A 27,822-nucleotide genomic window follows, 5' to 3' on the forward strand; every position below is an offset into this window, starting at 1 on the left:
CCAAAAAACCCTCCCCAAACAGCACATGACGCAAAGAAAAAAAGAGGCGCAATGAGGTAGCTGACTGTGTGAGTAAGATAAGCGACCCTAGTGGCCGACACAAACACCGGGCCCATCTAGGAGTGGCACTGCAGTGTCACGCAGGATGTCCCTTCCAAAAAACCCTCCCCAAACAGCACATGACGCAAAGAAAAAAAGAGGCGCAATGAGGTAGCTGACTGTGTGAGTAAGATAAGCGACCCTAGTGGCCGACACAAACACCGGGCCCATCTAGGAGTGGCACTGCAGTGTCACGCAGGATGTCCCTTCCAAAAAACCCTCCCCAAACAGCACATGACGCAAAGAAAAAAAGAGGCGCAATGAGGTAGCTGACTGTGTGAGTAAGATAAGCGACCCTAGTGGCCGACACAAACACCGGGCCCATCTAGGAGTGGCACTGCAGTGTCACGCAGGATGTCCCTTCCAAAAAACCCTCCCCAAACAGCACATGACGCAAAGAAAAAAAGAGGCGCAATGAGGTAGCTGACTGTGTGAGTAAGATAAGCGACCCTAGTGGCCGACACAAACACCGGGCCCATCTAGGAGTGGCACTGCAGTGTCACGCAGGATGTCCCTTCCAAAAAACCCTCCCCAAACAGCACATGACGCAAAGAAAAAAAGAGGCGCAATGAGGTAGCTGACTGTGTGAGTAAGATAAGCGACCCTAGTGGCCGACACAAACACCGGGCCCATCTAGGAGTGGCACTGCAGTGTCACGCAGGATGGCCCTTCCAAAAAACCCTCCCCAAACAGCACATGACGCAAAGAAAAATAAAAGAAAAAAGAGGTGCAAGATGGAATTGTCCTTGGGCCCTCCCACCCACCCTTATGTTGTATAAACAGGACATGCACACTTTACCAAACCCATCATTTCAGTGACAGGGTCTGCCACACGACTGTGACTGATATGACGGGTTGGTTTGGACCCCCCCCAAAAAAGAAGCAATTAATCTCTCCTTGCACAAACTGGCTCTACAGAGGCAAGATGTCCACCTCATCATCATCCTCCGATATATCACCGTGTACATCCCCCTCCTCACAGATTATCAATTCGTCCCCACTGGAATCCACCATCTCAGCTCCCTGTGTACTTTGTGGAGGCAATTGCTGCTGGTCAATGTCTCCGCGGAGGAATTGATTATAATTCATTTTAATGAACATCATCTTCTCCACATTTTCTGGATGTAACCTCGTACGCCGATTGCTGACAAGGTGAGCGGCGGCACTAAACACTCTTTCGGAGTACACACTTGTGGGAGGGCAACTTAGGTAGAATAAAGCCAGTTTGTGCAAGGGCCTCCAAATTGCCTCTTTTTCCTGCCAGTATAAGTACGGACTGTGTGACGTGCCTACTTGGATGCGGTCACTCATATAATCCTCCACCATTCTTTCAATGTTGAGAGAATCATATGCAGTGACAGTAGACGACATGTCCGTAATCGTTGTCAGGTCCTTCAGTCCGGACCAGATGTCAGCATCAGCAGTCGCTCCAGACTGCCCTGCATCACCGCCAGCGGGTGGGCTCGGAATTCTGAGCCTTTTCCTCGCACCCCCAGTTGCGGGAGAATGTGAAGGAGGAGATGTTGACAGGTCGCGTTCCGCTTGACTTGACAATTTTCTCACCAGCAGGTCTTTCAACCCCAGCAGACTTGTGTCTGCCGGAAAGAGAGATCCAAGGTAGGTTTTAAATCTAGGATCGAGCACGGTGGCCAAAATGTAGTGCTCTGATTTCAACAGATTGACCACCCGTGAATCCTTGTTAAGCGAATTAAGGGCTCCATCCACAAGTCCCACATGCCTAGCGGAATCGCTCCGTGTTAGCTCCTCCTTCAATGTCTCCAGCTTCTTCTGCAAAAGCCTGATGAGGGGAATGACCTGACTCAGGCTGGCAGTGTCTGAACTGACTTCACGTGTGGCAAGTTCAAAGGGCATCAGAACCTTGCACAACGTTGAAATCATTCTCCACTGCACTTGAGACAGGTGCATTCCACCTCCTATATCGTGCTCAATTGTATAGGCTTGAATGGCCTTTTGCTGCTCCTCCAACCTCTGAAGCATATAGAGGGTTGAATTCCACCTCGTTACCACTTCTTGCTTCAGATGATGGCAGGGCAGGTTCAGTAGTTTTTGGTGGTGCTCCAGTCTTCTGTACGTGGTGCCTGTACGCCGAAAGTGTCCCGCAATTCTTCTGGCCACCGACAGCATCTCTTGCACGCCCCTGTCGTTTTTTTAAAAATTCTGCACCACCAAATTCAAGGTATGTGCAAAACATGGGACGTGCTGGAATTTGCCCATATTTAATGCACACACAATATTGCTGGCGTTGTCCGATGCCACAAATCCACAGGAGAGTCCAATTGGGGTAAGCCATTCCGCGATGATCTTCCTCAGTTGCCGTAAGAGGTTTTCAGCTGTGTGCGTATTCTGGAAAGCGGTGATACAAAGCGTAGCCTGCCTAGGAAAGAGTTGGCGTTTGCGAGATGCTGCTACTGGTGCCGCCGCTGCTGTTCTTGCGGCGGGAGTCCATACATCTACCCAGTGGGCTGTCACAGTCATATAGTCCTGACCCTGCCCTGCTCCACTTGTCCACATGTCCGTGGTTAAGTGGACATTGGGTACAACTGCATTTTTTAGGACACTGGTGAGTCTTTTTCTGACGTCCGTGTACATTCTCGGTATCGCCTGCCTAGAGAAGTGGAACCTAGATGGTATTTGGTAACGGGGGCACACTGCCTCAATAAATTGTCAAGTTCCCTGTGAACTAACGGCGGATACCGGACGCACGTCAAACACCAACATAGTTGTCAAGGCCTCAGTTATCCGCTTTGCAGCAGGATGACTGCTGTGATATTTCATCTTCCTCGCAAAGGACTGTTGGACAGTCAATTGCTTACTGGAAGTAGTACAAGTGGGCTTACGACTTCCCCTCTGGGATGACCATCGACTCCCAGCAGCAACAACAGCAGCGCCAGCAGCAGTAGGCGTTACACGCAAGGATGCATCGGAGGAATCCCAGGCAGGAGAGGACTCGTCAGAATTGCCAGTGACATGGCCTGCAGGACTATTGGCATTCCTGGGGAAGGAGGAAATTGACACTGAGGGAGTTGGTGGGGTGGTTTGCGTGAGCTTGGTTACAAGAGGAAGGGATTTACTGGTCAGTGGACTGCTTCCGCTGTCGGCCAAAGTTTTTGAACTTGTCACTGACTTATTATGAATGCGCTGCAGGTGACGTATAAGGGAGGATGTTCCGAGGTGGTTAACGTCCTTACCCCTACTTATTACAGCTTGACAAAGGGAACACACGGCTTGACAAATGTTGTCCGCATTTCTGGTGAAATACTTCCACACCGAAGAGCTGATTTTTTTGGTATTTTCACCAGACATGTCAACGGCCATATTCCTCCCACGGACAACAGGTGTCTCCCCGGGTGCCTGACTTAAACAAACCACCTCACCATCAGAATCCTCCTGGTCAATTTCCTCCCCAGCGCCAGCAACACCCATATCCTCCTCATCCTGGTGTACTTCAACACTGACATCTTCAATCTGACTATCAGGAACTGGACTGCGGGTGCTCCTTCCAGCACTTGCAGGGGGCATGCAAATGGTGGAAGGCGCATGCTCTTCACGTCCAGTGTTGGGAAGGTCAGGCTTCGCAACCGACACAATTGGACTCTCCTTGTGGATTTGGGATTTCGAAGAACGCACAGTTCTTTGCGGTGCTACTGCTTTTGCCAGCTTGAGTCTTTTCATTTTTCTAGCGAGAGGCTGAGTGCCTCCATCCTCATGTGAAGCTGAACCACTAGCCATGAACATAGGCCAGGGCCTCAGCCGTTCCATGCCACTCCGTGTGGTAAATGGCATATTGGCAAGTTTACGCTTCTCCTCCGACAATTTTATTTTAGGTTTTGGAGTCCTTTTTTACTGATATTTGGTGTTTTGGATTTGACATGCTCTGTACTATGCCATTGGGCATCGGCCTTGGCAGACGACGTTGCTGGCATTTCATCGTCTCGGCCATGACTAGTGGCAGCAGCTTCAGCACGAGGTGGAAGTGGATCTTGATCTTTCCCTAATTTTGGAACCTCAACATTTTTGTTCTCCATATTTTAATAGGCACAACTAAAAGGCACCTCAGGTAAACAATGGAGATGGATGGATACTAGTATACAATTATGGATGGACTGCCGAGTGCCGACACAGAGGTAGCTACAGCCGTGGACTACCGTACTGTACTGTGTCTGCTGCTAATATAGACTGGATGATAATGAGATGTAGTATGTATAAAGAAGAAAGAAAAAAAAAACCACGGGTAGGTGGTATACAATTATGGATGTACTGTCGAGTGCCGACACAGAGGTAGCTACAGCCGTGGACTACCGTACTGTGTCTGCTGCTAATATAGACTGGTTGATAAAGAGATGTAGTATGTATGTATAAAGAAGAAAGAAAAAAAAACCACGGGTAGGTGGTATACAATTATGGACGGACTGCCGAGTGCCGACACAGAGGTAGCTACAGCCGTGGACTACCGTACTGTGTCTGCTGCTAATATAGACTGGTTGATAAAGAGATGTAGTATGTATGTATAAAGAAGAAAGAAAAAAAAAACACGGGTAGGTGGTATACAATTATGGATGGACTGCCGAGTGCCGACACAGAGGTAGCTACAGCCGTGGACTACCGTACTGTGTCTGCTGCTAATATAGACTGGTTGATAAAGAGATGTAGTATGTATGTATAAAGAAGAAAGAAAAAAAAACCACGGGTAGGTGGTATACAATTATGGATGGACTGCCGAGTGCCGACACAGAGGTAGCTACAGCCGTGGACTACCGTACTGTACTGTGTCTGCTGCTAATATAGACTGGATGATAATGAGATGTAGTATGTATAAAGAAGAAAGAAAAAAAAACCACGGGTAGGTGGTATACAATTATGGATGGACTGCCGAGTGCCGACACAGAGGTAGCTACTGCCGTGGACTACCGTACTGTGTCTGCTGCTAATATAGACTGGTTGATAATGAGATGTAGTATGTATAAAGAAGAAAGAAAAAAAAACCACGGGTAGGTGGTATACAATTATGGACGGACTGCCGAGTGCCGACACAGAGGTAGCTACAGCCATGGACTACCGTACTGTACTGTGTCTGCTGCTAATATAGACTGGATGATAATGAGATGTAGTATGTATAAAGAAGAAAGAAAAAAAAAACCACGGGTAGGTGGTATACAATTATGGATGGACTGCCGAGTGCCGACACAGAGGTAGCTACAGCCGTGAACTACCGTACTGTGTCTGCTGCGACTGGATGATAAATAATGATATAAAAAATATATATATATATCACTACTGCAGCCGGACAGGTATATATTATATAATGACGGACCTGCTGGACACTGTCTGTCAGCAGAATGAGTTTTTTATTTTATAGAATAAAAAAACACCACACACGTCACACGACGTGTGTTTAACTTTTACAGGCAGACATTCACAATACAATATAGTATACTATATACTGGTGGTCAGGTCACTGGTCAGTCACACTGGCAGTGGCACTCCTGCAGAAAAAAAGTGTGCACTGTTTAATTTTAATATGTACTCCTGGCTCCTGCTATAACCTAACTGCTCCCCAGTCTCCCCCACAATTAAGCTGTGTGAGCACAGTCAGATATTATACATAGATGATGCAGCAGCACACTGGGCTGAGCACAGATATGGTATGTGACTGAGTCACTGTGTATCGTTTTTTCAGGCAGAGAACGGATTATATTAAATAATATAAAACTGCACTGGTGGTCACTGGTCAGTCACTAGTATAACTAACTAATACTATCAGCAAAATTCTGCACTCTCTGTCTGAGTACTCCTCCTAAGCTCCAGTAAATGAAGTGTCACTGTCTCACTCTGTCACTAGTATAACTAACTAATACTATCAGCAAAATTCTGCACTCTCTGTCTGAGTACTCCTCCTAAGCTCCAGTAAATGAAGTGTCACTGTCTCACTCTCACTCTCCTATCTATTTCTTCTCTAAACGGAGAGGACGCCAACCACGTCCTCTCACTATCAATCTCAATGCACGTGTAAAATGGCGGCGACGCGCGGCTCCTTATATAGAATCCGAGTCTCGCGATAGAATCCGAGCCTCGCGAGAATCCGACAGCGTCATGATGACGTTCGGGCGCGCTCGGGTTAACCGAGCAAGGCGGGAAGATCCGAGTCGCTCGGATCCGTGTAAAAAAAACTGAAGTTCGGGCGGGTTCGGATTCCGAGGAACCGAACCCGCTCATCACTACCGTTAATGCCATTTTGGTGACAAGCACCAGAGTACAGCTGTTGGAATCTGCCTGAAGGGAACAGGGTTGGGAATAACACACAACACATGGAATACTCTTACTGAGTGTACTCTTGTCACCTTGATGGATGAATATTCACCATCTCAATACCTGCAAATGAGCACAAGACAGCCCACCCAAATGACGGTACTACACTGTCCATATCCCTAAGCATGTGCCACCAAAGCAGCCTCACTAGATAAAATATATAAGTACCCTATCACGCTACCTGTCCTGATGGAACATCAATGGTGAAAACCGGCTGGGTGTGATGTACTAACTTACCAATAATATACTACTTCTGCAATCCCAACCATACAGTTAGCAAGCAACAGCATATACACCAGCAGGTACATCAAATTATGTCATAGTCACAAGCAGACATATCAAGCAATGTCCTATACACATGTAGGTACTTATTCACAATCTAGCCACCTCTGGCTTACCAGTGGGCCTACACAATAGGACCTAGTGGACACAGCGATTTGGACCAAATGCCCACATAGAAATTGGCCAATAACAATACTCTATAGGTCCTAGTGCCCTCAGTGGTTTATGTCTAATGCTGTCTAACCATGGCCCTAAATGTTATGAACCACAGGTAGTGGTTCATTCCTATTTTATGTTTATTTAGTTGTCTTGCATGCCAGGATTTCCCATTGCTCTGTTTTGGATTACTCTTGTCTGCTGCCGCTGGTGAGTCTGTGCAATTGCAGCTTGTTCCCATGTGTTCAGCCTCATCTGGCTGCTGATTGCATCTTGTCAGCTTAGTCGTGCAGCAGGCCAGCTGCAAGAGATAATTAATTAGGCCTTTCTGATATATGCTGGCTCACTGCAGTTAGCAGATGCTGATGATATTCCTTGGTTTGCAGTCTGCTTTAAGTTTGAGCTGGTTCCTGTCAGTCCCTGTGTGGATTCCTGTGTCAGTCCCTGTGTTGATTCCTGTGTCAGTCCCTGTGTCTGATCCCGTGTCCTACCCTGAGTTCCAGTGGATTCTGCCTGTCCTCCAGTTCTGAAAGTCGGTGTCGGCAGCTTCCTGTTTGCCTATGTCAGTTGCAGAAAGTATCCAGTCCTGCTCAAGCCGGTTGTTCCTGTCCTCAGTGGTCCTGTACTCAGAGATTTGTCATCTTTTCCTGGAGTCTGACTGAGCACCTTTAACATCTTGTGGTGTTCGTGAGTCACGGCGCAGCCGTGTGTTGCGGCTTGTCCGCTTACTGTTTATTATTTAGTATATTTGTGTCCTGGAGCTTTTGCGGAGGATTCCGCTCTCCCTGATCCACTCTGGTATCCAGCGGTGCTGGATAGGAGTAACGGATCAGTGGATCTTTGGTTGTCCTTTTCCCTGGCGGCTAGTCCGCACATACCTTTTGATTTAGTTAGTTAGCTTGTAACCCCTGGCCTGGTTGCTTAGTCAGAGGGCCCCTTGTTATCACCCTGTCTCGGATTTCCCTTTGTCTCCCATTAAGACCTGAGGGGGCATCGGGGTTGGGCAGACATAATCCGCCCTTCGAACGCGGCTGCCATGGGCTCAAGCAACCATAGTCTCGCAGGGGATTTCTGATAACACGGGCGAGACAACGGAGTTAGGGCGCCAGGGGTTACTAGGCTTTCCTGCTCCCACAACCAGCATATCTTCCCAGTACTCTGACCTCAGCCATACGATCTCCGCTGGTCTGGAGTACGGAAATCATAACACTAAACAATATTATATAATGCCTAGTGCCTTCAGTGGTTCAAGCCTAATGCCTGCCTAGCAATGGTTCATCCTTGAGACATTCATATTGCCTCAGGGCTTCTAGCATTGTTCAACTGAGGCATGCCAACTCCCGCTACCTCAGGGCTTCCAGCTATATTCACCTGTCATAGACCAATTCTCACTGCCCAATGGCTTTAGTGTCTGTGTGCTGGTCGTGGCCTGGAGAGCAATGTCCTGCTAAAGTTTGTTGCATAGACCACTGCTGATGCAGGGCTTCCATTGCCTTCACCAATCCATCTTCTGGGCATCAGTCTTTTGTTTCTGCTACCAAACCTTCACCCTGGTGCTGTGAAGCAGCACTGTGATTGGCTTGGCCTGAATTTCTCCCAAGACAGGCCTACCATCAGCAACATTGGACAATGATGAGGAAACATCGCTGCCCAGATTGCATCTACTGCCAGATGCCACCACCATGGCTGGCAGGGCCTGATTCATCAGTACTCCAGCCAGCCATTTACTGGTGGCCTCTGCCAAGTTTGCATCGGTGGTTGTGGCCTGAACCTTCCCAGAATCAGTCCTACACTGCAAATTTCATCATTAATCAGTAGCAGCAAAAGCTTACAGTGGCCGGCAGTGTAATTTCTTATTTTACCTACATGTGCACAGAGAGGGCTGAAAAAGACAATGGATCACTCTTAGCACTCTGGACAGCAGGGCTGCGGGTCACTAACACCATCTGAAATTGGCATCAGTTCCCACAATTATGCGCTGGACATTTTCAGGTTTTGGAGCTTGTTGAATAGCCAGTGGTGGGGGCGAAATGATGCGTGTACTAGTCACATAAAACATGCAGAAGCTGTTGTTTCCACAAGTATAACAGGCCTATTCACCTTAATGAAGAGAAACCTTAATCAATATGTAATGCTGCACAACTAGTATACTGTTTGGCAAGTGCAGTCTGCAAAAAGAATAGTAATATTATTATTTTTATTATTATCACCAGGGTCGGACTGGCCCACAGGGGTACAGGGGAAACCACCGATGGGCCCCACTGCCTGGGGCCCTCCTCCTCCTCTAGTGATCAGGTTCCAGACTGTTCACATGAATTATACATTATACATATGTTACCTTATACTGCACAGGACTATAATGTATTCTCTACAATGCATTGCCAATATTTATCTGGTACATTATCATGCACGCACTAGAAGTATTTATATATTTGTCAAGGGGCCCATACCATGCATTCACTAATGGTTAGGCAATCCAATGTAATGGCTGGCCACACCCCCTCTGGAGACTGACTACACCCCTAAACATGGCCCCCTACTACTGCATTCCTCGGTGGGCCCTTCATGCCCCAGTCCGACACTGATTATCACCATTATTATATAACTCAAATCCGAGTTATACAGAACCTGTATAGGAAGTGAACAGAAAGAAACCCCTCTTAGTGAAATAACTGTAACACACTTCAGTAATCTGTACATTCTGTTACCTTCCCTCTCAGGCACATACATTGTACACAGCCCGGACACTCCTTACTGAATTCCTTTTTTGGATATTGCAATCCTGCTAATCTCATCAAATTACCATTTTGTGTACTGCACTTCTTGAATAATTTTGTTTCCATATATCAAAATATGAATATTATAATTTCTATGACTTCAACCATCAGTATCTCTATGTTTATTGGGCCTAATTCAGACCCGATCACAGCAGCAAATTTGTTAGCTAATGGGCAAAACCATGTGCACTGCAGGGGGGGGGGGGGCAGATATAACATGTGCAGAGAGTGTTAAACTAGGTACACACTATACAATTATCTGGCAGATAATCTGCCAGATCTAGCTGGTTGGAATGGAAATCTGGAATGGATGAGAGCAAATGACAATCGACCATTTGCTCCCAAACACTGCAAAATGGACAAAAACAGTTGTTCATATAAGTTGGTTAAATTTGCGTTTAACCAAGTTGTCTGAACGACAGGTTTTGTTTGTTTTCTAGTGTTTGGGAGCAAAATGGTCATTTGCTCTCATCCATTACCAGATTTTCATTACAACCAGCTAGATCTGGCAGATTATCTGCATATAGGCCCTCATTCCGAGTTGTTCGCTCGCTAGCTGCTTTTAGCAACATTGCACACGCTAAGCCGCTGCCCTCTGGGAGTGTATCTTAGCTTAGCAGAATTGCGAACGAAAGATTCGCAGAATTGCGAATAGAAATTTCTTAGCAGTTTCTGAGTAGCTCCAGACTTACTCCGCCATTCTGATCAGTTCAGTCAGTTTAATTCCTGGTTTGACGTCACAAACACACCCAGCGTTCGCCCAGACACTCCCCCGTTTCTTCAGACACTCCCGCGTTTTTCCCAGAAACGCCAGCGTTTTTTTCGCACACGCCCAGAAAACGGCAAGTTTCCTCCCAGAAACACCCACTTCCTGTCAATCACAGTACGATCACCAGAACGATGAAAATTCCTACAAATCCTGCATTTGCCACTGACACACCACTCAAATCTAACTCTTTCTGCACATGTTGTATCTGCAACATGCACATGGTTTTACCCTGACACACCACTCAAATCTAACTCTTTCTGCACATGTTGCATCTGCAACATGCACATTGGCCCTCATTCCGAGTCGTTCGCTCGGTATTTTTCTTCGCATCGCAGCGTTTTTCTGCTTAGTACGCATGCGCAATGTTCGCACTGCGACTGCGCCAAGTAATTTTGCTATGAAGATAGTATTTTTACTCACGGCTTTTTCGTCGCTCCGGCGATCGTAGTGTGATTGACAGGAAATGGGTGTTACTGGGCGGAAACACGGCGTTTTCGGGGCGTGTGGATAAAAACGCTACCGTTTCCGGAAAAAACGCAGGAGTGGCCGGAGAAACGGGGGAGTGTCTGGGCGAACGCTGGGTGTGTTTATGACGTCAAACCAGGAACGACAAGCACTGAACTGAACGCAGATGCCGAGTAAGTCTGAAGCTACTCTGAAACTGCTAAGTAGTTTGTAATCGCAATATTGCGAATACATCGGTCGCAATTTTAAGAAGCTAAGATACACTCCCAGTAGGCGTAGGCTTAGCGTGAGCAACTCTGCTAAATTCGCCTTGCGAGCGATCAACTCGGAATGAGGGCCATGGTTTTACCCATTAGCTAACAAATTTGCTGCTGCTACAATCAGGTCTGAATTAGGGCCCTCATTCCGAGTTAATCGCTTGCTGACGTTTTTCGCAGCATATCGATCAGGCTAAAAACCGGCTGTTCTGCGCATGTGTATGGGCCGCAGGGCGCACGCACTAAGTACTTTCACACAAAACTAAGCAATTTTACACAGGGGCGAGCGACGCTTTTCAGTCGCTCTGCTGATCGGTGTGTGATTGACAGGAAGTGGGTGTTTCTGGGCGGCAACAGACCGTTTTCCGGGAGTGTGCTAAAAAATGCAGGCGTGTCAGGCTAAAACGCAGGAGTGGCTGGGGAAACGGGGGAGTGGCTGGCAGAACGCAGGGCGTGTTTGTGACGTCAAATCAGGAACCAAACAGTCTGCACTGATCGCAATCTAGGTCTGGAGCTACTCAGAAACTGCAGGAAAAGATTTTCGAGCAATTCTGCTAATCTTTCATTCGCACTTCTGCTAAGCTAAGATACTCTCCCAGAGGGCGGCAGCCTAGCGTTTGCACTGCTGCTAAAAGCAGCTAGCGAGCGATCAACTCGGAATGAGGGCCAAGGCCCATTAATGCTTGTGCATGTGTAATACAAAGTTGTAGCCATCACTGTGACTGTACTGTACTTAGGAATCAATCTCTGGCACTTACTCCGCTTAGATGTTCATTCTCTACCTCCTTCCCTCACCCATCTCTTCATTACTAATACTGCATAGTGGTCAATTCCCTCCCATAAACTGCACATTCTTTCTTTTTTTTTTTATTTATGCTTTATCTCAATACTGTTTTTCTCTACTGTCTACTGCAGGCATTCCCAACCTCGGTTCTCAAGGACACTGGTTGGGAATGAGGAATGTATTTGAGCACAGGTGACTTAATTAGCACCTCAGTTATTTTAATTTAACCATTTGTGCTGAAGCCTGCATATCACTAAAACCTGCACTGTTATGCTGCATTCACACCGCAAATGCCGGGTCCTACCCGGTAAGACAAACGTGTACTTACCGGGTGGGATCCGGCATTTGCGCTCCGTTGCAGGCTTCCCGACCCGGCAATATACCGGGTCGGTTGCCATGACAACGGAGGCCGCAGCAGCAGCAGGGGCGGGGGTGGAGGCGGCGTCGGGAGATGAGCTCATCTCCAGCGCCGCCTCTCCCTATCTTGTGAATGGGAACCGTGTCGCATCGACACGGCTCCCATTCACACCGCACCTGACCCGGTAATCAACCCGGGTAAAACCCTTCTTTTTTACCGGGTTGATTTACCGGGTCAGGCGACCCGCTAAATCGCCCAGTGTGCTTTCACATCGCACACTGACCCGGTTCGACACGGCAATATGCCGTGTCGGTACCGGGTTATTTGTGCGATGTGAAAGGGGTATTAGTGTGCCTTGAGGGCCGTGGTTGGGAGTGCCTGGTCTACTGTCATCACTAATCTCTTATCTAATGATTAATTTAGTCTTTCTATTGTCATATATACTGTGTATTAATTGTAATATCTACTGTGTTATACTGCCACAGCACTGTTTGCCTATTTAATGGTCTTCTCATTACTAGCTATCTCTTGACTTTACATTTCTCTTCTTCCCTTCCCCCTTTCCTCTCTCTCACCCCATTCCCCAGATCCCACCCTATACTTACCCTCATTCCCCTCATCTTCAAATCTAAGCCTCCCCAATGCTACAGCAACCCTTCTAAGCTCATACACATCTGTACTTTTCCATCCTCACTTCTCATGTGCTCTTAGAAATGGCAGGTCAGTTTGCCAAAAGCAGACCCCACCCATGAATTTTTCATCAATACAGTAATTCTCTAAAATTCACCATTATCAACTAAACCTGGTTATCTATTACACATCTCTCCAACTGCCATATCCTATGGGGGACTTTCCTTTTCCTACACCCCCAGACCTAGTGATAATCATGTGGCGGTATAGAGTCACTCCTAGCTTCAACTGCATCTTCCTGCAATTTTGCAAGTCATTTCCAGAATAATTTCTCTCATTTTTCTACTTTGAGATCCACTTCATCTGCTTCTTCAATCCTATCCACCTTTGCATTGCCACCACTTATGAACCAGTTGGTTCAGTCTCCCAATTTATTGAAAACTTCTCCACCTGGCTCCTCCACTTTATTTCCTCCAGACCTCAGTTTAGAAAATGTGCCCAGGAGACTGGATGCACACTAGTGGAGCTCTACAGAGCTTTGCTGGAAAAAGACTTTCTTAGGTTTTTTATTTTACAGGGAATCTGCTGGAAACAGTTCCCTGCTTCGTGGGAACCATCTTCTCAATTAGTTCAATGGCTCTGCTTCTGCTGACAGGACACCATTAGCTCCTGAAGGGTACTGAACACAGCCCTTGCCTGGCTGCTGCTCACTCCCACAGCACTGCCGCCACCCCCTAACAGAGACAGTAGTCAGTAGGCTGGTGAGTATATTACCGGAGTCCTGCAGAGAGGGGATCCTCCGGTCATCGTTGGCGGCATACAGGTACATGCGCAGCGTGCGCCATGTCTCTCGCGGGGGGGCACGCTCTGAGGGCATGTTTTAAAACCTTACTTTCACTGGCAAAAAGGGCACATATATGTACAGCCGCTGATGTGCCATCCTCAGCCAGTATATATATTACATTGCTGAGGCTGAAGGGTGGAGCTTCTCCTCAGACTTGCCAGAACACTCACTGGGTGCCAATTTCTCCTGACAGAATCTCCAGTATGAAGCTCCTGAATTCTGTTTCTCCTAATGACAATGCTGATACAAGTACAGGGTGTTATAGAAGGGGCAGAGAGTGTTCATTATAATTAGGAATATGCGCTGTAAGTGGGTTATATTTCCACAATTCACAATAAGGTGCAGTGTTTGGACTGGCGAATCCCTCTGTGTTTCTCTGACAGACTTTAGTGTGGGTCTGTCCCCAAATAGCTCCCGTGTGTGTGTGTGTGTGTGTGTGTGTGTGTGTGTGTGTGTGTGTGTGTGTGTGTGTGTGTGTACAAGTGTGTAACATGTCAAACATTGGGGAGGGTTATTCCCAGGAAGAATCCATTTTAGATGCACAGGAGGGTAATGTGGTGGCCCTTCCAGAAGGAGCTGGAGTGGGTGAGAATGTTGCAAAAGAATATGTCTATGCTAGCAAAGAAATTCTCTGAGTCTGAATAACAGACTAAATATTGGAGGCAGTCTGTGGAGGATGCACTGTTTACTGACCCCTCCATATAATCCACTCCGGTCCCATCCAGTTCCCAGAAAAGGTCTCTGGCCCAGATAATGCAAGGGGACACAGACACAGATTCCGACTCTGACGTCGACACTGGGGATTTGAGAGAGGTAGACTCCAAATTAGCCAAAAGCATACAATGTATGATAGTTGCTATAAAGGAAGTGGAGTTTCCTGAAACAACACTGGTCCCTGAGGAAAAGGATTATTTTAAATTAAATAAAAGGTTGTGACCTTTCCTCCTTCAAAGGATTTGAATGCGTTCTTTGAAGAATCCTGGGCTAGCCTGAGAAGAAATTTACCCTTCCCAGAAGGATACGTGTAGCATACCCTTTCCCTGAGGAAGACAGGCACAAATGGGAGACACCCCCAATAATAGACACCTCAGTTTCTCGGCTAAGAAAATAGTTTTGCCTGCCCCTGGTTCAGCCTCTGTAAAAGATCCAGCTGACCGTAAATTAGAAACAACCCTAAAATCCATATACAAGGCTAATGGAACGGTGCTCAGGCCCACCATTGCTTGTGCGTGGGTAGGTAACACTGTGGAAAAATGGTCTGACAACTTGCTTGTTAACATAGACACAGTTGACAGGGATGAAATAGTCTTAACTCTCGGCCATATCAAATATGCTGCAGGTTACTCAGTTGAAGCTATGAAGGATATTGGGTTGCTGAGTTCAAGATCCTCTGCTATGGCGATTTCAGCCCGCAGGGAGCTGTGGACCTGCCAATGGAACGCTTCCTTACAATGGAGAAACCCTCTTTGGAGACAAGCTGGATGTCATGATTTTAACAACTACATCAGGCAAGTCAGCATTTCTGCCTTCCGCAGCTGCTCCACCTAGGAAAGGATTTCATTCTCATACGATGCAATCCTTATCGGCCCAACAAGTCCAAAAAGGCAAAGGGTACCCCCTTCTTTGCAGGAAGGGGCGAGGAAGAGGTAAAAAATCTACAACACTATCAGGCTCGCAGGAGCAAAAGTCAACAGCTACTTCTGCTAAAACCTCAGCATGTCGCTGGGGCTCCCCTGCAGGAGTATGATCGGGTGGGGGCACGTCTACTGTCTTTCAGCCAGGTCTGGGTTCACTCAGATCTGGATCCTTGGGTATTGCAGATAGTATTAAATTCAAGATGGAATCCCTGAGAGTGGTGATCTCCAGCTTGGAGGAAATAATAATTTTCTGGTATTGATGGACATAAAAGATGCTTATTTACATGTTCTCATCTACCCGCTGCATCAGGCATACCTGAGGTTTGCGGTGCAGGACTGCCACTACCAGTTCCAAACATTGCCTTTCGGGCTCTCCACGGCTCCGAGAATATTCACCAAGGTGATGGCGGAGATGATGGTTCTTCTTTGCAAGAAAGGAATCAAAGTCATCCCATACTTGGACGATCTCCTCATAAAAGCGAGATCCAGGGAGAAACTAGTGCAGAACATTGCACTTTCCCTGATGGTGCTTCAACAGCACGGTTGGATCATAAACCTTCCAAAATTACAATTGGAACCCACAATGAGGTTATCATTTCTGGGAATGATATTGAACACGAAAGCACAGAAAGTGTTCCTACCGGTGGAAAAGGCTCTGGAGATCCAGAGGATGGTCAAACAAGTTTTAAAACCAGCACGCGTATCGATTCATCAGTGCATCCGCCTGCTGGGGAAGATGGTAGCGGCCTACGAGGCTCTACAATTTGGCCGATTCCACGCCGGGGTGTTCCAATGGGACCTACTGGACAAGTGGTCTGGATCACACCTGCACATGCACCGGAGGATAATCCTGTCAACAAAAGCTAGTATTTCACTCTTGTGGTGGCTTCAAAGTTCTCACCTCCTGGAGAGATGCAGGTTCGGGATTCAGACTTGGATCCTGGTGACCACAGATGCAAGCCTCCGAGGTTGGGGAGCAGTCATGCAGGGGGAAAGCTTTCAAGGATGATGGTCAAGTCAAGAAGTACTCCTTCACATAAACATTCTGGAATTGAGAGCTGTGTACAACAGCCTTCATCAAGCGGCACACCTTCAAGGTCGTCCCATACAGATCCAGTCAGACAATGTAACGGCAGTAGCTTACATAAACCGCCAGGGCGGAACTAAAAAACAGAGCGGCAATGGCAGAGGTGACAAAGATACTCTTCTGGGCAGAAAGACATGAAAAAGCTCTGTCGGCAATTTTCATTCCGGGAGTGGGCAACTGGGAAGCAGACTTCCTCAGCAGACACGATCTCCATCCATCAGAATTGGGCCTCCACCCAGAAGTCTTTGCAGAGGTAGCAGATCGTTGGGGCGTTCCTCAAGTAGATATGATGGCATCACGTCTCAACAAGAAGCTTCAGAAATGTTGTTCCTGGTCGAGAGACCCACAAGCAATAGCAATGGATGCACTGTTGACCCAGTGGGTGTTTCAGTCGGTGTATCTGTTCCCTCCACTTCCACTAATACCAAAAGTTCTCAAGATCATCAGAAGAACAAGGGTTCGAGCAATTCTCATTGCTCCAGACTGGCCAAGGAGGGCTAGGTATCCAGATCTTCAGGAGTTATTACTGGAAGATCCTCAGCCTCTTCCCCTTCGCGAGGACCTGCTTCAGCAGAGGCCGTTTGTTTATCAAGACTTACCGCAGCTGCGTTTGACGGCATGGCTGTTGAGCACCAGATCCTAGCCTGTAAGGGTATTCCCAATGAAGTCATTCCCACACTTATTCTGGCCAGGAAAGGGGTAACGTCCAAACATTACCATTGTATTTGGAGAAAATATGTATCTTGGTGTGAATCCAAGAAGTCTCCTCCGGTGGAGTTTAAATTAGGATGTCTTCTCCTATTTCTACAGGCGGGTGTGGATGCTGGCTTGAGATTAGGGTCTATCAAGGTCCAAATTTCAGCCTTGTCTATTTTCTTTCAGAAACAGTTGGCTTCCCTTACTGAGGTCCAAACGTTCGTGAAGGGGGTTCTGCACATCCAACCTCCCTTTGTACCTCCTGCGGCACCATGGGATCTTAATGTGGTGTTGCAGTTCCTTAAATCGGACTGGTTTGAGCCTCTACAAGAGGTAGAGTTGAAGTTTCTCACTTGGAAAGTGGTCATGCTGTTGGCCTTGTCCTCAGGCAGATGAGTGTCTGAATTAGGGGCTCTGTCACACAAGAGTCCTTATTTGATTTTTCATGAAGATAGAGCTGAACTGCGGACGCGTCAGCATTTTCTTCCAAAGGTTGTGTCTTATATCCATATCAACCAACCTGTGGTGGTGCCAGTGGCTTCTGACATCTCAGCCGTTTCAAAGTCCTTGGATGTCAACAGAGCGTTGAGGACTTATGTTGCAAGAACGGCTTGGATAAGGAAAACAGAATCTTTGTTTGTCCTCTATGACCCCAACAAGATTGGGGGTCCTGCTTCTAAGCAGACTATTGAGCACTGGATCAGAGGTACCATTCAGCACGCTTATTCCACGGCAGGATTGCCGTTATTGAGTTTGGTAAAGGCCCACTCTACAAGGAAAGTGGGTTCTTCCTGGGTGGCTGCCCGGGGTGTCTCGAGCAGCTACTTTGTCAGGGGCAAACACGTTTGCTAAGTTTTACTGGTTTGACACCTTGGCTGCTGACGACCTTCAGTTTGGTCAGTCAGTTCTGCAGGAACATTAGCACTTTCCTGCCCGTACTGGGAGCTTTGGTACATTCCCATGGTACTAAAATGGACCCCAGTATCCTCTAGGACGTAAGAGAAAATAGGATTTTCATTACCTACCGGTAAATCCTTTTCTCGTAGTCGGTAGAGGATGCTGGGCGCCCGCCCAGTGCTCATTTTTCCTGCAAATTACGTTTTGTCTTTTTACACAGGTTCTCATGTGTTAAGATGTTTTACAGCAGTTGCTGTTATGTTATGCATGCACATTAGCATGGGTTATGTTGAAGGCCATGTAAGGTGGCATGTTTTGTAAGGTGTGAGCTGGTGTGAATCTCGCCACTAGTTTAATGTAAATTCTTCTCTCGAAGTTGTCCATCTCCTCGGGCACAATTCCTATACTGAGGTCTGGAGGAGGGGCATAGAGGGAGGAGCCAGTTCACACTGTTGAAAAGTCTTAAAGTGCCGAAGACTCCTGCGGAACCTTCTATACCCTATGGTACTAAAATGGACCCCAGTATCCTCTAGGGACTACGAGAAAAGGATTTACCGGTAGGTAATTAAAATCCTATTTTTTTTCATTCTTACCACCCCTCCTATCTCTACAGTCTCTTCCCTCTTCGAACCTTGGTGTCCACGCTTATAAGCTGTTATGTGTAGGGCCATTTCTTTAACTTATCTACAGTACATGTGTGTGAATTTATATACTTTCTGTATTAGTCTCTACTTATTTTTCTTGTTGTAAATTTTATCCCTATTGCAAGGCACTACCTAAGCTTTGTGGCACCATAAAAAAACAGTTGTTGTTGTTGTTGTTATTTTTATAACAGGGTTACTACTGGTTTAATATGAGGGTACACTCCTAATATAATAATTCAGGACAGTGTTACACTATTTATAATATGTCAACAGAACCTACTGCGCCTACACTTTGAATATTAAAATATTTTGATAAATGACATTATAAATAATCTTGAGATAAAATACCAGTACTGAAAGTGTAATTACAGTAATATACATTTCAAAATAGAAAAATTAAAATGAGTTGTTTAGTGTAACACATGTTCAGTATACAGGATTCACCAGTTTTTAAACAGACAACCAATATCAGAATTTTGCCACATTATGATAACTAAACATAAAGTTGTTCACCAGCTGGGCATGGCACGGCTTCACATAGGAAGATTTACATGCATATGTGGAGGCATTGTTTTAATACTGTAAATGATATAAGCAAGCATTTGGACAAGGCGGTTCAAAAATTTTATAAATAAATTAGTTTTAGTTAAACTTAGTTCTAACCCCAGTGTTCAGGAAATATACCAGATTTATTCCTTAGCAGCTGTATCATAAAGCTTGGTTACCCATGGTCAAATTATGTTTTTCACTGGATCTCTAAATACTTTATATTAAGCCAATTATCAAGCTCCTTGGGATATAATATAGCACCCAAACTCATTTATTATGAAGCATTTCATTTAGTGATGAGCGGATTCGGTTTTACTCGGTTTTACTTGGTTCTCAAAACCGAATCTTATTGGCTCACGGATGTCACGTGTTTTGGATAGCCAATAAGATTTGGTTTTGAGAACCGAGTAAAACCGAGTAAAACCGAATCTGCTCATCTCTAATTTCATTACACGGAATGTAAGTACAAAGCAGACCTCCACAAATTCATTACAGGTTCCAGATAATAGGTCAACAGTTATTAGGTCGACAGTCAATAGGTTGACACCATATGGTTGACATGCATTAGGTCGACAGTTACAAAGCTTACACTTCCATTAATTTGGCTTATATGTGGTTAAACATATATAAAAGGGCACCACCTAAAAAAGCAAATCAACCATTTTTGTGTCAACCATTCCCATGTTTACCTTTTTTCTCTGTCAATCTTTTGTATATTTTGACCATTTGTGGTGTTTATCATATTCATGTTGACCTACAGACACTGTCAACCTTTTGACTCAGTCAACCTAGTTCATGTCAACAATATGAGACCGATCAATTGACTCTTGACCTGTTTCTGGTCATCCAATGATCCACACCCATTCATTACACAGCCAGGTGTTTGATTATCCAGTTGACTGACATGCTAACTAATATAATGCCATGGTAGGTCCTTAATCAAACTAACAACTATTTATAATAGAGATGTGCAGTTCGGTTCTCCACTGAATTTTGTGAATCTGAACAGATCAAAAACAAAGTCCGGAACTCCTAAGAAGATCTGATCCAAATTGAGTGCCAGCTCAGATCTTCCCGTGTTTCAGAATTCAGATTTTAAATCTGAATTCATGTTTTGGATTGCAAAAATGACTTGATTTTAGCTATTCTTATTGATTTTTATTGACTGTATCACGGATTATCGCTTGTTTTTATAGATTTTTAACCAAACCAAATTCGAACCAAAACACTTGAGGGTATTTTTGCCAAAGCCAAATCCAAAACATGATGATGAATTAGAACCAAAACACGGGGTTCGGCACACATCTCAAATTTGTATACAGATAGCGTGGGCTGATAAAATATAAATATTGTAATTTTAATCATTGTTAGAACGTTTAATAAGGCAGTAACCACTAATTAGATTTATTGTGGCAATACCAAGGTATTTTCTATATTTAATTTACAGTATATTTGTTTGCTGATATAATATGCATCTTAACACAGATACCCAATTTACTTGAATATAATGCACAGTAATTACTTTTTCAATTCCATTGATAATTTAAGCCAGGTTCATTGAATATTTCCCTTTAACTAAAACCAGTTCTGGAGACATATAGCACAGATAGATTGTCCTTAATCATTCAATAGACCTAATAGCAAGCAACTCAGCACATAAATCTATATTAATTTATAACTATATAATACACATTATTTAGTAACTAAAAATTTAAATTCGGAAAACCAAAAGATTAACATATTTCTGCTTACATATTAGCAAAGGAATTACAGAGCTTTATGTCCCTGTGGAGATGGCTTGATGAACCCAGACCAGAGTACTCATCAAAATCGTTAAATTAGCTATTTGAATAAATCGGTGTCTTACATTATGACAGTTATATCATCTAATTATCTTTCACATTAACAGTAGTACAGAATCTAATCAAAACTTTGCTTGCAAAAATTGATATTAAATATCTCTTGTAAATGTTAATAAGGGGATTTATGTATAATATATAATGGAAGGAGGGACAAACAACAAGATTTTAATGAACACCCAAGCTAAAGAGGTTTGAAGTGGAGGAAGCTGTGCCTATATTGTTGGCCTCTGGATGGAATGCAGAGATTACAATGGATACATCTATAAGGGTTTTTCTTTACATAATTATTCTAATTACAATGAAAACTTTTGCATCCAGCTGTTTGAGACTAATACATAGTAGCTACCCTAATACAGAGACCCATACAGTAGGATCTAAACACCCACTCACTTGTGTCACTAAAACTAGGCCTCAGACGGCATAACTACCAATAAGGTTAATGTTCTCTTGAAAGAATAATAATATGTTTCAAGAAGGCATATTAAATCACTTCCAAAGTATTGATTTCAATCTGTAGTGAAGGAAATGAAACAACACAGGCACTGTGATTTAATTCTAATCTATTATACTTATGCCTGTGCTTGTAATTTGCAGCTGTACATGAGATCAATTAAATAAAAAAAATATTTTTTTCATCCAAACTTAAAACTTGTTTTAGTTTCACAATTAAAAAGCACACACTGCTTTTAATAATATGTGTCCTGACAATCGTTTCTAACAGTAATTGTTGTACTGTTATTTTAGATTTTAATTATGTTTTGAAAGATGCTAGCAATTACATTCTTTTTTTACATTTATCCTATATGACAAGAGTACGATACACTCTCTTAGTGAACAAATATACCTTAACTTCTGTGTGAATTACATTCCACTTGAAAAAGATGCCAGTATCGCATCCACCTCTCCAATTATTTTGGGATACCTGGGTGTCATCTACCCATCTATGTGGATTCTGTGACATTTCCAATTTTGTGGTATGGATACTTGCTCTGGATTTTAATAATACATTTTTGCACTATATTGGGACTGCTGCCCCTTGATTGGTTCTAGTTTTAATCTTTCTCCTGAGGGAAACACGTAATCATATGGTGCACTTACTCTGGAAACCAGGCGGCTCTAAAGAAACTTATTTGCCTGCAAACATCGATTTGAAGTAAGCATGCATGTAAGCTCTTTCACACAACATAAGTCTTTCCATCATGCATTAGTGTCTTATAGGGGATTGTGGGATGTCTGTGAAAAGTACTCAGCTACCACTTCTCACGTCATATGGACATGTGTGGGGTGCTTGACATCTTACTGGAATGTAACTTTTGCATTTTTTCTTCCTTTTATATATGATATGGGACCACATCATCCTTAGGAATCAGAATAATCACAATTCCATCAGTTTTAAGGAAATTTGCATGTTGGGATAATCTATAGCGCACGCAAGATCACTATTTTTTTCTGTATAACCCCAATGTGGCCGATGGATGGGGCAAATGAATGGATGTATGCCTTTTGTTTGGCTTCTAGCACCTATAAATTACAGTACCTCATTTTGAAACTTCATACTGTATGAAATATTCTTTGGTAGGCTTAATTAAACTTTTCAGAAGGATCAGCTCATGTTCTTCTCTAGCAATGAAGAATTTGCACAGCCTAACCTATAGAGATGCTATGACTATAAGGAAACATGAATTAAGCAAACAGATGTGAAAAAATGCAAGTGTTAAATAATGTGCAAAAGAATATTTTTAAGCACTGTGAATTAAACCAATGCAATGTGAGATTACTGGAAATAATCATTCAGTAGCAGACTGCATGGCAGTGAAAAGCAAAAATGGCCATTATAAGAACTTTTTCTGCAGCAAAAACTGTTCTCCTACAAACTTTTTTTGCAAAGAAAACCAGTACAAATAATACTGACAATACTGTCTAGGCTAAAGGCAAGAAACTTTGAAGCTGTCGGTACATGCTGATATGAAGGACCAAGGGAGGAATTTATCAACCCCTGGCCTTAATGGCAGATCTGAAACTGCCACATACAGTACTGTAGTCTAAACTCATGTTGGTATATTGTAAACCTCAACCATTCAAGGACAGGGACCCAAATATTCTGGGTTGCACAGGCTAGTGTTGAGTAAATAGGGATAAAACAAAAATAAAATAAACTGTCTGCCACTCGGAAATTAAAAGTGTATTCTGTGCCTCTTTCCTTTAAACTATCATATGTGTCACCCTCCCCTTATATGTGCCCCTTTAATGTTTTTGCATCATGCTGCATATGTGATAAATTTCACTTCCCCCCTCCTCCAAGTCCTCCTTTTTATTCCATGAAAGCATTTGAAACAGCATGCATTAAAGTGTCTGTAACTGTAAGGTTTCAATTGTTTTATAGCAGATAGCAGTAAGAAGAATTTTATAGATCCAGTAAGGCTCTTTTACAGGGAGATACTGGTGTTTTAATTGGAGATTGGGCTTCTCCCTGTTTAAGAAGCCTTCTGGCACCAAACACCATAGTTGGCTATTGTTCGTGTATACTGCACATGGGAAAGTCTATTTAAGAAGGATAACAGTAATGTATATGTATGGTAGCAAACTTCTTATCGCTACTTTTATCTAGTATGGAGATAGCAGATGACGTTTACAGGAAAATATGCTTTAGAATTTAATTGTTTACTATTTTTCCCAAAATTGAAAACTGAAAGTAACACATGGACAAAAGGCCTCAAGGCTGAACAATGACGCAGCAAGAGTCCACAAAGGCAGGGTGCTCAATATTACTCAGTGGTAAGAGTCAGATGCCAGACCCTGTTATTGACAAATTGCAGCATATAGTTAAATAGATGGATATTTACTATAATTCTAAAAAAAAATACACATATTTTACCTGTGATAGAAGTAATGAATAAATTGAAATTCAGCAACATCCACAATAATTTAAAGAAGTAAAATTAAGATATAATCAAATGTAAATGTAACAGAATATTGTAAATAAATTATGTAATATAAATTTTGCAGTGGACAACAGCATTGTATAGAATTAATACTTGCTGCTGTCTGCTGTGTCTTAAATGTTACTATGATGATCTTACGCACTGGCTTAAACAAGGCATACATTTACTAGTACAGTGTATACTATATTGAATAAACGGAAATGGGGATAGAAGTTATTGGTTCCATTGACACAATACCAGCATACATTATTACATTTGTTAACTCTACGTAAATATAAGGGAGGCAATGGAGTGTCATACACTGACATTCCCATCCCCCTGTTGGGATACTGAATATCAGGATGCTGTGATTGCTATTCTGACTGCCGGCATCCCGATTGCAAGCAAATCAGTCCCAACCCTATGACACTTATGCCTGTTATACTCAGACAACATCAGGTGAGATGTATCAGAGAACATATAAAGACTGATTCATTCCAATTATCTTCAAGTACTTAACAGCAATCAGTCTGCTGGGATATATTACTATAATCTTGCCGGGACAGCTCCTCTAGTAAAAGACATCACTTCTGGGTTTTGGGCATGATAGATGTAATGCACATACATGGCATTATGGTATGTGCATTACAGGATTGAATTGTTTGCTAAAACCTGGCATCAAAGACAAAAGAATGACATTAAGGGGTTAATCCAATTAGGTATGAGTTTGTTTCTTGAAACATGTAGACTTCGCACAAATACACATACCTGAGAATTTTCAAATCCAATAAAAATGCTTATTTGCGGTATTCGCAGCCGGAGTTTGCGAATTGTCTGCCAAAGAATTGTCTGTGATGTAAGAGAAGTGCATGAAAAAGTGAGTTGATCTTCCTGGATCCCAAAAAGTGACAATTTAATTTGAAAAATTATACATAAGGCTGCTAGTGGACATAAGGAAAGAACTGGAATTTTTTAAACAGTGATAAATGGCTGATTTGTGCTTTTTTTTGTTTTTACAAAAGTCAAAAAATTATAAAAAACCAACATTTTGGAATCTATTTTAATATGAAAAAAATAAAAAAAATAAAAAAGGAAAATAGGAAAAAATATGCTGTTGGCCTACTTTAAGATGACTTTAAAAAAAAGTAAAACACAAAATGTGAAAAAAACAATTATTTAAAAAAATACTCTAATTAGATGTGAGGCTCATAAAGCAACAAAATAGTTAATGTTGGGGTACTTTTAGTCCATTTAAACAAAAATAATTACTGTAACTATTGGACTACTTAAGCTACTGTATTCGGAAACTAAGATTTCACTAACCAAGTGGTCTGAATCAAATACAATTGCAGACTATGGCTAGATGAATGCTAGGAATCACTTAATATTTTTTAGCAATAAAATTAAATATAGGCTGAAAGAAATAAGCAAACTCAGTTCAGAGTTAATGGAGATACTATTAGTTAATGGAGATACTATTTGGGAAGAGCTTTTGTAACCTAATTTTCCATTCAAGTCCTTTAAGCCAACAAAAGAATTTATGAGCTATAAAATATGTAGGTAAGCATTGTGCCAAAATGTTTCTCAGTACCATTCCAATATATTTTTACTACCAGCTATTGATATAAATAATCATAGAAATGAAGAAAAAAAATTCAGAAACATACAGTATATTTATTACAAATTCTATTCAGTTAATCATGTCTGTACTATTTGTTGTACCCAGTAGGTGTCCTCAGCAACAACGACCAGCCAATATCAGGAATACTAGATTTAGCATTCCACAAGGCTGCCATACAGTATATTCTATTTTTACCAACACATTTTCATTTTTGCCAACAGTAATATTTAACTTGAGATGTTTAGTTTCCAATACTTAATATAGTAAAAGATTCCTAGAATTGTTTCCTGACAGAGAAGACAACACAACTGTTATACTTCTAAATTGTACTGTATTTGACCTGTTAATTGTGAAATTAGGTAAAGGACGGTTTTGCATTTGCAGCAAGGCGTTTTGTCATCCAAACTCAGAACATACTATGAGAATTTTTCTGCAGTTTCAACAATGTGTCACCTCATTTGGTATGATTGTTTGCATATGATATAATGTATAATGAAATAAGAGGTCTATGTATAAAGCCCGGAAGAGCGAAAAAGTGGATGGAAATAAAGTACCATCTAATCAACTCCTGTCATTTTTCAAACACAGCCTGTAACATGGCAGTTAGGAGCTGATTGGCTGGTACTTTATCTCTGTCCATTTTTTCTCTCTCCAATGCTTAGTACATAGATCCCTATAAGTTAAAAGTATTCTACTTAAGTAAACAGCTATTTATAAAAATTATTACGTTTACATTAAAGCATGTTGTTAATGAAAATATGCTTATATTTGAAATGAGAGGTTCAGATTCTACTCAGTTTTTTCAGCTCATGGCAGATCTCCAAATGACTTGTAATATACTGTGCCTCTCACCTCAGATCTGAAGGCAAAGTAAAATGTCACTTTCTCATGACAATGGAATATTGCAAGCTTTTTGGGAAAATTCAGTTAGCCAATAATGCATTGCAGGATTTCCGATCAGAGAAAGCACCCCATTGAGATACAAGCAAAACCAAGCCAGACTTCTGTACACTAATGGCTGCAAAAATGCGCAGGTGCAGGTTAAAGTTTGTGCTTATTTGTATCTGCCCTGTACTCTGAAATGTATTTATACCACTCTAGTCTCCTAACAGCTGTCATTTTGTCATGAATGGACACTATTTAAAGGTAAGACCTGGATAAATTGATATAATGTGTTAGTATTACAGGTGTTAGGGACCCATCTGATGAAGTTCACCTGGATGTGGTGGATGTGCTCACATTTTGTGTCAAAAGTGCTAAGAAATTTACTTATACTCCCTTTTAATTGTAAGAGTTTATAAATTATTTTTACTATGAATAGTCTTAGTGCTTGGAGTGTGCATCTGTATTTTTCTTTACTTCGTCATTCTTAATAAGTTGCAATTGCAAATGAACTTCCTTAATATAAACCTCCAAAAGAAGAATCCTTGAGCATGAGTGTCACTGCTGCTGGAGCTGAACCTTAGTTGCTGAAAAGAATAAGCATGTTGCAGAGTATAAACAACAGTTGACTGTGAAACAATCCTTTGCAACATCGAAAACAAATATACAAGGAGCCAAGTATGATCTATAAGAGCCCGGCCTGTTATATTATCATTGGATCCGCACTCAATGAGGCTAATTCTAAGTTTGGTGTAAAGCAAAGAAGAGGAAGTACTGTAACTTTGCACCTGGACAAACCATGATGCAATGCAAGGAGCAGTGGCGTTTATAGAGAGGAGGGGACCCATGTGCGGACTCCAGGTGTGGGCCCCTCCTCTCCTGTAGCTGTCACTGCCGCTGCTAGTGCTCTCAGCGCTGAGACTCTGGCACAGTGCCAGAGTCTACAGTGCATGCGCAGGACTCTGAAAAATGGCCACCGCACCATTTTTCCGGAGTCCTGCACATGCGTTGTAGACTCTGGCACTGTGCCAGAGTCTCTAGCGCTCAGTGCACTAGCAGCGGCGGTGACGGCTAAGGGAGAGGAGGGGGCCCACACATAGTCACCGATGGATGCCGGAAAGGTAAGTATAGAAGAAATGGCTGCAGTGTGTGTGGTGTGGGCCCCCTCTAGACCCAGGGGCCTGTGTGCACCACACACACTGCACCCATTATAGATACGCCAGTGGCAAGGAGTACAAATAAATGTATTGTTTTATATGCAGGGTAAATACTGGCTGA

The sequence above is a fragment of the Pseudophryne corroboree genome, chromosome 4, assembly GCF_028390025.1.
Source record: "Pseudophryne corroboree isolate aPseCor3 chromosome 4, aPseCor3.hap2, whole genome shotgun sequence".
Taxonomy (NCBI): domain Eukaryota; kingdom Metazoa; phylum Chordata; class Amphibia; order Anura; family Myobatrachidae; genus Pseudophryne; species Pseudophryne corroboree.